This window comes from Anastrepha ludens, chromosome 2 (assembly GCF_028408465.1).
Source record: "Anastrepha ludens isolate Willacy chromosome 2, idAnaLude1.1, whole genome shotgun sequence".
In the NCBI taxonomy this organism is placed as follows: Eukaryota; Metazoa; Arthropoda; class Insecta; order Diptera; family Tephritidae; genus Anastrepha; species Anastrepha ludens.
Window position 1 is genome coordinate 97,216,662 of NC_071498.1, and position 10,807 is coordinate 97,227,468.

The 10,807-nt window shown below is 33.7% G+C and overlaps 1 non-coding gene across 1 annotated transcript; it reads left to right on the forward strand.

Annotated features, from left to right (window-relative positions):
- Positions 1 to 4,587: 4,587 nt before the first annotated feature.
- On the forward strand, positions 4,588 to 4,669 carry Trnas-gcu (transfer RNA serine (anticodon GCU)). The gene has a single exon. It is a non-coding gene; the product is annotated as a tRNA-Ser (tRNA).
- Positions 4,670 to 10,807: the final 6,138 nt, after the last annotated feature.

Sequence of the window (10,807 nt, forward strand, 5' to 3'; positions counted from 1 at the left end):
ATTCTAAAGCAAATTTGAGTGCAATCAAATAATAATACATATTTACCATAGTTCAGCAATGCTTTCAATACTTGAAACGCATTTAGACAGTGATACATTGCATAAAATGTGATAAAATAAATATGCTATTTATATTTACAAAAAACTGTGAATTACATCCATATTGTGTATGAAATATATTTGAAATATGATTATAAAACTGCGAGTAGTACAAGGCATAGCTTATAATTCCCACATAAATTTAAAATCCACATTAGAAGCCTATTAGAATACAACGTTAGAATATGGTTCGATATCTAACCTTTTTCTCGATATCGAAAACTAAGTCCCCTTTTTGTTGAGAATGCTGTAGTTCCCGACAGTTTTTTGATCGCCGTCCAACCTTCTACCTTAGAGAAATAAGTATATTAGAATACAACTCGTTTTCTAGTCATTCTCTAACCTTAATGTTTGTTGGGAGGTGCACAAATTCGTTTCGAATGTCTTGAGATAAAAAGGTTAAAAGCTTCGTAAAGTTCTCAGCGGAATAAGAAAGTGAATGCGTAGCAAAAGAAAAACACAATCAACGTCACCTTGAAAGTGATAGAATCGACCTTTGGCACCCAATCTAATTAATAACGTTAATCTAAATAATAACAAGCGGGAGCTATAAGAGGGAAATGGGATAGAAAAATCTAAAGTTTTTAGGGCAAATTTAAGAAACTTGTTTGGCCACCGTTCTATTCTTGTTATAGCAAATTGGTGATAAGCTCTCCAAATAAATGAAGCAATCTAGATCGAACAAAAGCGGTAAGCAGTAATTTCATTGTTTAAGGGTTTTAGAAGTTTGAACTATTACGTCTAACAAACGCCAAGATCGAGTATGATTTTGGGATAATATCCCTTATTTTGACAGACATATGAATTGTCATATAGAGTACCAATGGGTCTGGCTGAACCCAATGGGTCTGGGTGGGAGTAAATCTATCATAATTTTGTGGAAACTTCAGTTTATCTTTATTGTATATTAACATTTTAAAAACTTATTCTATAAATCAAAATAAATATTGTAATTAAAATTACTTGTTTTTTATGCAATTAAAACATATGTATTGTAATAACATTTCGAATGTTGCTTTCAAACAGCTTCTTCACACTCCTGACAGAAGAATCTGGTTTTACGGCGATGTTTGTCTTGAGCATGGCGTAAACTGCAATCCCATTTTTTTTCTAAGGTATCACCTTTGGTTTCTGTGAGGGTTTTGGGCAGCTTCTGTAAAATGTGATTGTTATATATACAATTGTCTACGTACAAGTTCTTGAATACATACCTTAGATTCTCCCAAAATAGCTTCAATTCCAGATCGACAAGCGGAATGCTTCATAACATGTATGTTGTTACGTCTGCACTCGATTTGCGGAAGTTCTAACATTTCCGATAAATCGCATAAAACATATCTGCGTGCGTCTAATTAAGTGTAATTGTTATTTTCTTTGCATATAACAAAGCTTCCTAACGCCATCACATCTACAATATTGTAAAAAAACGCAAGAGTCCATCTCTTTGTCTTCCTTTTAGGCCGGCGGGCCAATTAGATGTCCTAAATTCAGTAGTTTTCGCGAAGCGTTGTAGGATGAGAAAACAACATTTAGTCAAATGAAGTTTTGGGGATAGTTTAATATATATTTGAACTAAAAAAAAAATGTGTACAATCTCCAACAATATATTGTAAGCCGAGTTATCAATAGATTCCCAGAGCGCCTTGCCACTGAAGTATCCAACTTCTGTACAAGATACAACTTGCAATTTTCATCTGAAAACAAAAAAAAAAGATTATTAATTTTGATGTAATTATCTTCGATGTGAACTAAGAAAATTGGGAGAAACACGTAAAATTCGAATTTTTGGGGAAGGTAGAAAAAAAAGGTGGTTTTTCAAGGAAAAAAAAACTCAACTGGGTAAAAAAGTCGCTTAAAAAAGTTTTTGGATGTTTTTTTTAGTTCACATAGAAGAGAAAACAATACTGAAGATAACGCATTTTGAATGAAATGGATAGCTAGTTTAGTTTTTTTGCAATCGTGTACATAAATTAGGTAAAATCGTGAAAATGAAAAGCCGAGAAAACGCGCTTCAAACTACAACAATAAGCGCACGGTTGCTCGACGCCGCACTACGCTCGGCTCTGTAGCTCTGCAAATACTTGGAATTTAACTCTGAAAATGTGTGTCTCATGTTCTTGAATATCTAAGCTATTGATTTCAGGAGAAAAAAAAATGATTTTTTTGACCTTTTAATTGGCCCGCCGGCCTTTAGTAGTGTATCGATTTAGCATTTGGTCCATGGCATCAACACCCACTTTATTTTTGTAATACATTATTGCTGCTGGTTTTTGCTTGACGCCTTCAACTTCCTTGTCATAATGAACCGTTGATAATAATATCACTGTTTTGTTCTTCTTAGTAACGTATGAACAAATGGCTACATTGTCTTTGTGGAATCCAAACTCAGAGGAAAGAACTGTCCTATTCTTGTGCTTTTTCATTTCGGGTGGGATGCATGCTTTATTGCTTCGAAGGGTTCCAACGTATGACAACCCCAAGCCAATTAGACGCTTACATAAATTAAAACTGGAAAAGAAGTTATCAGCAACTATTGTGCGCCCAGAATTTGCATATTTTGAAACCAAACGTATAAGCTCATTTTCTTCTTGGTTCTTTGCTCTCTCCTCATTGGGTTCTTTTCCGGTATAAATATTTCCAATCAAAGGATAATGGGTTTTTGCATCACATGCCCACCATACTTTTATACCGTACTTAGCCGGTTTTGAAGGTATATATTGTGTAAATTTTGTTCTTCCTCGATAAGGAAAGAGTTGTTCGTCAACAGTTATCTCACTATACGGTCGAAAATTCTTTTGAAGATTTTCATTTAGAAAGTTCCAAATGTCTCGTATTGGTGCTGCTTTATCAGTTTCTGAGCGAAAAGATCTAGTACGCCCGTCATCGAAGCGTATATAACGTGATATTGTCAAAAAACGACGGTAAGACATCGTTGCTCTGAAAATTGGCATCTGGTTCGTTTTCCACAAAACTGACGCTGCCTGATTATTGTTATTGCTGACTCCTGCTGCAATAAGAATACCAAGAAAACCTCTCAGCTCTGCTTCGTTAAGATCTTGCCATTCTTTTAGATTAGTAGGATGTTTCAAGTTCCATTCATTTGTTTTTGCCGTACCGTACTTGTTTGTTTCGCTTATAATAATATACCTATGATATATATATTTGGTGTAAAAAATGCATCAAACACTTCAACAGGCGAATTCGATTTGATAGTTGGTCCACCGGAAGAACGCAGTATATTATGGGAGCGAATGCGACCACTTTGAGGCACTGTCTTACTCCAAACTCTCCCATCTTTGCCAATAAAGTTATTACTTACATCAGTATTGAAATCGTCATCGCTTTCTGAACTACTATAATCTTCCGCGACTTCAATTTTATATTCAGCTTCAATATCTGAAGCTTCCAGTGGCGACTCATTTTCATCGTCTAAGGCACCAAAATTAGAATCATTATCGCCATTTTCGCTCTCATTTTCAATCTCTTCGGCCAACGCATTTGCGACCAACTCATAAAAATTTGGATCACTACGTGGCACATTATCATAAATAAAATCTATTTTACTCATTTTTATGCAATAAATACACGCTTTCACTGAAAATACCGACAATTCTTCACTTGAATGCAAACAACAATTTATGACTTCAAATGACACATTCAATATGAAGAAATAAAATTATTTTGTATTACGGGATTTCAAAATCAAATTAGCAAAGAGAGCCATGCACAAACCGAAAATAAAGTAGGCCGGTGCATACAAAAGTATATTGCCACTACGTTATACGCGTAAGGGTCTGGCTAGACCCATTAGTACTCAATGTGACTTTTTCACTGGAAAAGTTAATTTATTATATATCTATAAAATTTTATAATAAGCTGCATGAAAAAAACTATACTAAAATACCAAACCAAGGATATCAAGAAGCAGTAAAACATAAAAGAGCCTCCTGTCACATAAAATAGTGAAACAAATTTTAAAAAGGTCTGGCTGGACCCATTGGTACAAATGAGGGATATAACTGATATGACTTGAGAATGAAAAATTAGAGTAAAAAATTACTCCAAGGTATGATATTTGATGCCATCCACAGATTGGAGGACAGTATTAGATATACAATAATATAAGACGATTGTGGAATTTTATACATGTTTCCATAACAATTTAATTATTAATATATAAACTTAAAATATGTAAAAAGCAGCAATAACATCGGATCCTTTCGCCTGGCAATGAAATATAAAATATGCATTGTTATGTATATGCACGTGTATATGTAAACACTTTTTTTCGAAAGATACACTGTATAAAATACTACACACCAAGCAGCACCTCGTGTCGACACAGCAGTTCATACTAGATTTTCACCATAAATTACGCTTTTAGCGTCATCTACCAGGCGTGGTGAAGTTGAAGCTGACTTTGTCGATAAAGCCATGCATATGAGGTGATTAATAATAAAATGGGACTGTGTGAGAGTATTTAATATCGACGAGGTGGCCGAGTGGTTAAGGCGTTGGACTGCTAATCCAATGTGCTCTGCACGCGTGGGTTCGAATCCCATCCTCGTCGCAGTTTTTTTATTATTTGTTATTGTCTTCTAAACAACTGCATATATAGTTAGTAATGTGTAGCCAAACTTAAGCCATAGTAGTTAAAATAAGAACAGATGTAATTATGCGTGCTGATGAAAGTGCACATATATTATTTATTCAGCTGCTGTAAAAAAATGAAAAAATTTAAATTTAATTAACCGCTAATGAAAATAATGTTTTTTTTATTATTTTTACTATGTTCATAAAAAATATTTACAAGTTATGTTCTGATAAACGTGAATTAGTGGAATGGAATTTTTATAATAATTGAGAAATGTAAGGAAAATACCAATTTTGAGCTATTGCCAGTGAGACAGTTGGTAGGTTAAAGCCTTGCATAGGGAAAACCTATAAGGGAAGCTGACTAAAATTTAGGCAGTGCGGAATTTGGTATAAATATCTGGTGCGTTTTCTTCAAAATTTGTTTATCTTTTACATTTCCCTATTCGTTAATAAGTACCAATTAAGCTTGCTAATTAGCAACGGCGTTTGTTTCACGCAAAAAATTTAAATTCGATATCATTTTCACCTAAATATATTTACTGTTTGCTAATAGAAACAGTGGATTTTATTGCAATGCGATGCAAACGTTATAACCAATAAGAGTTTTCCAGCTAAATATTTGTAACTTTTGAAGCCATTTAGGAGAAAATGCAATTTTCGCAATGATTTTTAAACTCCGTCATAATGCCTCATAAGTTCAGAATTTCCTTTGATTTAAAAAATGAGTAGTTTTTTATTCAGCACGCAAAAAACTGGTTTAATTCAAGATTAACAGCGAATAAAAGGAATTATGTTAAACTGCTCTTAATTAGTTCGGCATCGCAGAATGTATATTAAGATGAAGTGAAACTGTTCGAAGTTGGCTTTCTATCCAAGAAATCAGGATGCAAAATATTATGCGTTTCATCGTATGTTGAGATGTGCCCCCAACACCATTAATTTCAGAAAAAACGTTAAAACTTTTCAAAGCGTTTTCATGACCTTCGACGGTAACTTATAACTCTATTTAGTGTTGTTGAGGTATTTGGAGACATCAAATGACTTTTAGCGACGAGTTTGTATTGTTGGTGATAAATTGTGTCGGTTTTTATTATTTATTATTTAAATCATTATTATTAAATTTTTTTATTCTTTTCTTTAGTATTGAAGTTAAAAGCAATTTAATAAAACCTTAATCTTTAATATATGAAGTTTATCAATTTCTGTGAAAAATTTTTTTTTTTTTTTTAACTTGATTTCCAAAACGCAATTCATGTCCCAATTTTGGCAGAGTTGCATATGCATATAAAGTGGTTTAAGAGACTTTACTTAAGAGTGGGCGTTGTACCACCATATAGCCATCATAAAAATGGTTCAAAAATGTCTCCCCTATTGATTCTCTTTCAAAAGCAAGTCCTAATTTTCAGGCTGGTTCTAACTGGCTGTCTTCACCGCGAGAACAAAGTAGAACGCAATCGAGACAGAGTTTTCTTGCTTGACTACATTACCTGATGTTTCCACAATGAAAGATGTTGCGAAATTAGGAAGTTACTGTTAAACTATATTACAAAATTTACAGTTGAAAGAAACGTCTTCTCGCTTACTTCGAAGAGTTCACGTGAGTTTTATTTTGCCGGCTAGTGGAAAATGACCGGAAAAGGTAGCCTTATACAAAGAACGCATACAGTAATCATATTTTCTTCTTCTTCTACATAATTCGCATACAGTAATCATAATTTCTTTTTATAATTGTTTGATTTATCTCTTATTATCCTTAATTTTTAATTAATAAAAATAGTGAAAATATTGCCTTCTTAAAAATTTTTCATTTGCTGGTAGCGCCCCTAAATATTACTTTAAAAATGGGGAAAAATACTTAACGTTTTTTTGTGTATGAGAATAGAGCAAAAGTAAAACACGTGGCAAAAATTAAAAAAAAAAAAATACCAGTCTAACGGTTAGACGCGATAGAAGTGAAACCTTCCGTAAAACAAACTGAGAGAGAATGAGACGAAAGCAGCATTAGTTTGTTGATTAGAAAATATTAAAGTACTTACGATGATCGTTTTCACTATTTTGCACAGTGGATGCATTGTTATGCACAATAGAAATACTAGGTTGCGCATTTCGTAATGTTTTTCGGCGTGCACGAAATTCACGGACACGTTCTGTTGAAGTCTTTGCGGTTTTTTTAGTTTTATTTTCTTTTTGTTTTTTTTCTGTCGAAATTCACGACACTTTTCTGCATTATTTTTCGGCATAATTGCGGTAAATATTTAAAAATGAAAATATTTACGAATATAAAAATACGGACGCAATACAGCACACGCGGTTGCTATTATGAGCGTCGTAACGCGTATAATACACAGACGTACTAACATACACGCAAACATTCGTAGGACGCTTGGTTTGAATTTTTTATACATATGTATGTATGCTAGCCTATGTACGTACATACATATTTGTGTTCTGAACTTCCAGCAAAACAATGCTTATTAATATACACATATGCATCTACATACAACCGCACACACAGGGCACTCACTTTATTCCTGTAAATGCGTATGTCGTCCAAAGCTAAAATTCTATGCCTAGCGACTACAAGAACAAAATGCATTAATAGGCGCAGGCGTAGCGGCCATCATCCTAGTTGCCATAGCGCTGAACAGTCGCGGCGGCGCCGAACAGTTTCAACTATTGTACTGTGCAACAAAAACTCATCATCAAAAAATTGATTTATAAATTCGAACTCATAGTTCTAAGAGCAAGTACTTTCATTCATAAAACGAGCCGCCCATATGCTAATTTTCTCGACAATTCGAAAATAGTCAATATTGGAATATTTCGCGTAGAATTATTTGCCAATATTCAATTTTTGTCAAGTCGAGTGCCCGCGGCTCCGTAAATATGTTTGCACCCATATATGTATGTAAATATATGTGTTTCTAAATGCTCGACAACCGCAGCTGCCTGTTCAAGGTTACTGTACATTAGGCCGGGTCGATTTGTGGGAAGGCAAAAAAATCGCCCGTTGCTCTGTGAAAATCATATTCTAGGGATCAGAATAAGAAATTTTGCCGAAGGAACCATACCTCTAAAACGATTTCTGATGTCCCCCAATATGGGTCGAACTTTTTAGTTTCTTTTCTACAATATACATATGTTCTGACATTTACATATGTTCTGACTAAATAAATTTCTTAAGAGAAAAAATAGATAATATTATAAATAAATAAAAATAAAGAAAAAACATAGCCATTTAGCTGATTTTTTCATGTAAAGGCCAAAAATGGTGATATTTTGAAATTGGGGGACATCAGATTTCGTTTTAGAGGTATGGTTCCTTCGGCAAAGTTTCTTATTTTGATCCCTAGAATACGATTTTCATAGAGCAATGAGCGGTTTTTAAATCGACCCGCCCTACTGTACATGCACTGCTGTGCCTATGAATGTGCGCTGTGCCTATGAATGCGCGCTGGATTTCTTGAGAAATTTTACCGTATGTTTTGCTGTGGCGAGGCACATATGTACATACACACAACATATATACATATATCCGCATATATACATACATATATAAATTCACAAATTTAAATTTGCTTATGCCATCCTTCTGTGTGCCTGGTAATGAAGCATTTTCTATACATACATATATATACTTATATCTTTTTTCTTCTTCTTTTTGGTGTCGCTTTTTCGTTTCATCGAGTCTCAAATCACTCCCAACGATTCTAAAGAAGTTTTCACTTCAAAAACTTTTTAGATCAAATAAGAAGATCCCTAATGTGCATATAGGTATAGCGAGTACTGCCTGTTTTGTGACATATTTGTGATAGTCCTCCACATCTAGGGACACAACATCTTACTGAAAGTATCGTATGCTACTCATTAAAAATATCGCTATAAAAAATTGGTAGAAAATTCTAAATATCCAAAATATCGATACAAAATTATATGAAAAAATCAGCCTTGCAAATTAGTAAGAAAAATCTGTATTGTTATGGATTTAACTATAAAAAAAGAAATAAGTATAAATAAGTAGATATATTTTTGTTCAAAACAGATATTTGAGTTAAAATTTTTATGAGAAACTCAATAACAGTCATTAAGAAATGGTACAATAGGGGTCTTCACAGCGAGCTCGTTGCTTCGTTACTTGGAAGTTTTATGCATTCTTTGTTTTTTTGTAAATCCAATGCCGTTCGGAGGCGGCGTAAAACTTTGGGTCCCAGCATTTGAGGGAGAACATCAAGACGCACAGACCACAAATAGGAGAAGCAATTCGGTCAAACAACCAAAGAAAAGGGCGCTAATATAATACATCTATATATCTTTCTATACTATAAAGGTGAATGTCTGTACGTTGTCCGCGCATCACTACGAAACGACAACACCAAATGACGTAAAATTTTTATACATTCATTTTTTCACCCAATGAAGGTTATAGGCATGTTTTTATGATGGAATTCCCTTCCCACAGCCTCCAGGCTGCGCCACCACTACATATCATTTGTCACTCATAATCGAATATTTGTTTAAATTTAATCTAAAAAATCTTAGTTTTTCCTATTTCCCACTATTTATAGCACACTCTAGACTTCATAATCCGCATAAGCTGTTCAACTATGACCGAAATGCAAAGTTCAAAAACGGTTTGAGATAGAAAATTAATAAAAATTATTTTGCTTGATATTTTTCTGATTGGTTGTTTTGATTTTATTCAACGAGGCATAGCAACGGTTGCCGGGTGTTGTAATATTATGGTTATTAATAAAAAATTATTTTCTATGAAATTATTGTTTGTAATTCTTTTATATACATATCTTAAATCCCTCACAACTTCTCCTACGCGAGCGGGGCCGCGGGTTAAAGCTAATATACTATATAAATCCAAATAAAACACCTAGGCGACAAGTACCGTAGCGCAGCGGTGGTAAGCTCGGCATTTTGATCGATAGTTGACCGAATAACAATCAGTTGTTTGACAGTTGACATTTTATAGTAAGTGTAAGTAAGTAAGTGAATTATTTTTACAGTCAAAAATTTGATAATGCAAGGATATTTTCATCCACTCGATGAAAGGAGGCTAATTCGCAAGTGGCTCAGTTGGTGCGAAATCAGAAATAAGTAAAAACAGGTCGTTCACAGCAAAACACATTTGTCAAACTGTCAATGAGTGTATTTGGTACTCAGCCCTAATATTTTTATATTTCAAATACAGATTATGCGCATTACTTCTATAACTGAATCCATCGTAATCTAATCCATCGAAAACTACAAATAGGTTATAACTGAATTCGAATAGCTACGAACGTGCCATTCATTTTGGTTAGATTTCAGTTTTTATATAATAGTTTTGACGTGATAACGTCTTATAATTCGATTTAGCCGGCTGCACGCACGAAAAAATGCGACGTTATCTCAATCGTTGTTATCTTGCTCATGCGTCGTTACCGCATATGTATATAAATTCACATATTTGTATTTGCATATGCCTTCTAGGACGATGATAGGAAAAGTAGGAAGTGAAAGGGGGTGTTTCGAGTGTAATGTGTCTTGAAAAAGGCAAATCGACGATGTTGCCTCTTAGTGTTGTTGACTTATTAACGTCCGATGTACAATCGAAATTGAACATATCTTTCATGAATTTGATAAATGTTTCGTAATTTTTCATGTTTGTCTAAATGTAACTTGACCTATTCCATTGCGATTCCATTTACCTCCTTCTATATATATATCCATACAAAATATATATTAAACAAATAAAATTAAAATTTTGTTTTGAAAATTGTCAGTAAACCGACTTTACAGACAACCTCTTTTGTAATTAGAATTATTAAATCAAAACATTCTGATTCTTTATCAAAAAAATAAGTGTTTTTAGTAAACAACGTAAGAGTGCAAACGAATTTTAATCTAAATGGGAAAAACTCTGACGCTGGCACGTGGTGTGGCAATCAATACTGATAAATTTTCGTTACTTCTGACCGATGAAATACTTGTATTGATGGAGATTTGTATGTACATATATTTTCTTTTGAAAATCCGATACCAAATTGAATATGTCATATTGATTTAAAAAATTATCGTTTAGAAAGTGTAGGCAATTGACATTCGAGTTTCGGCTATTTAC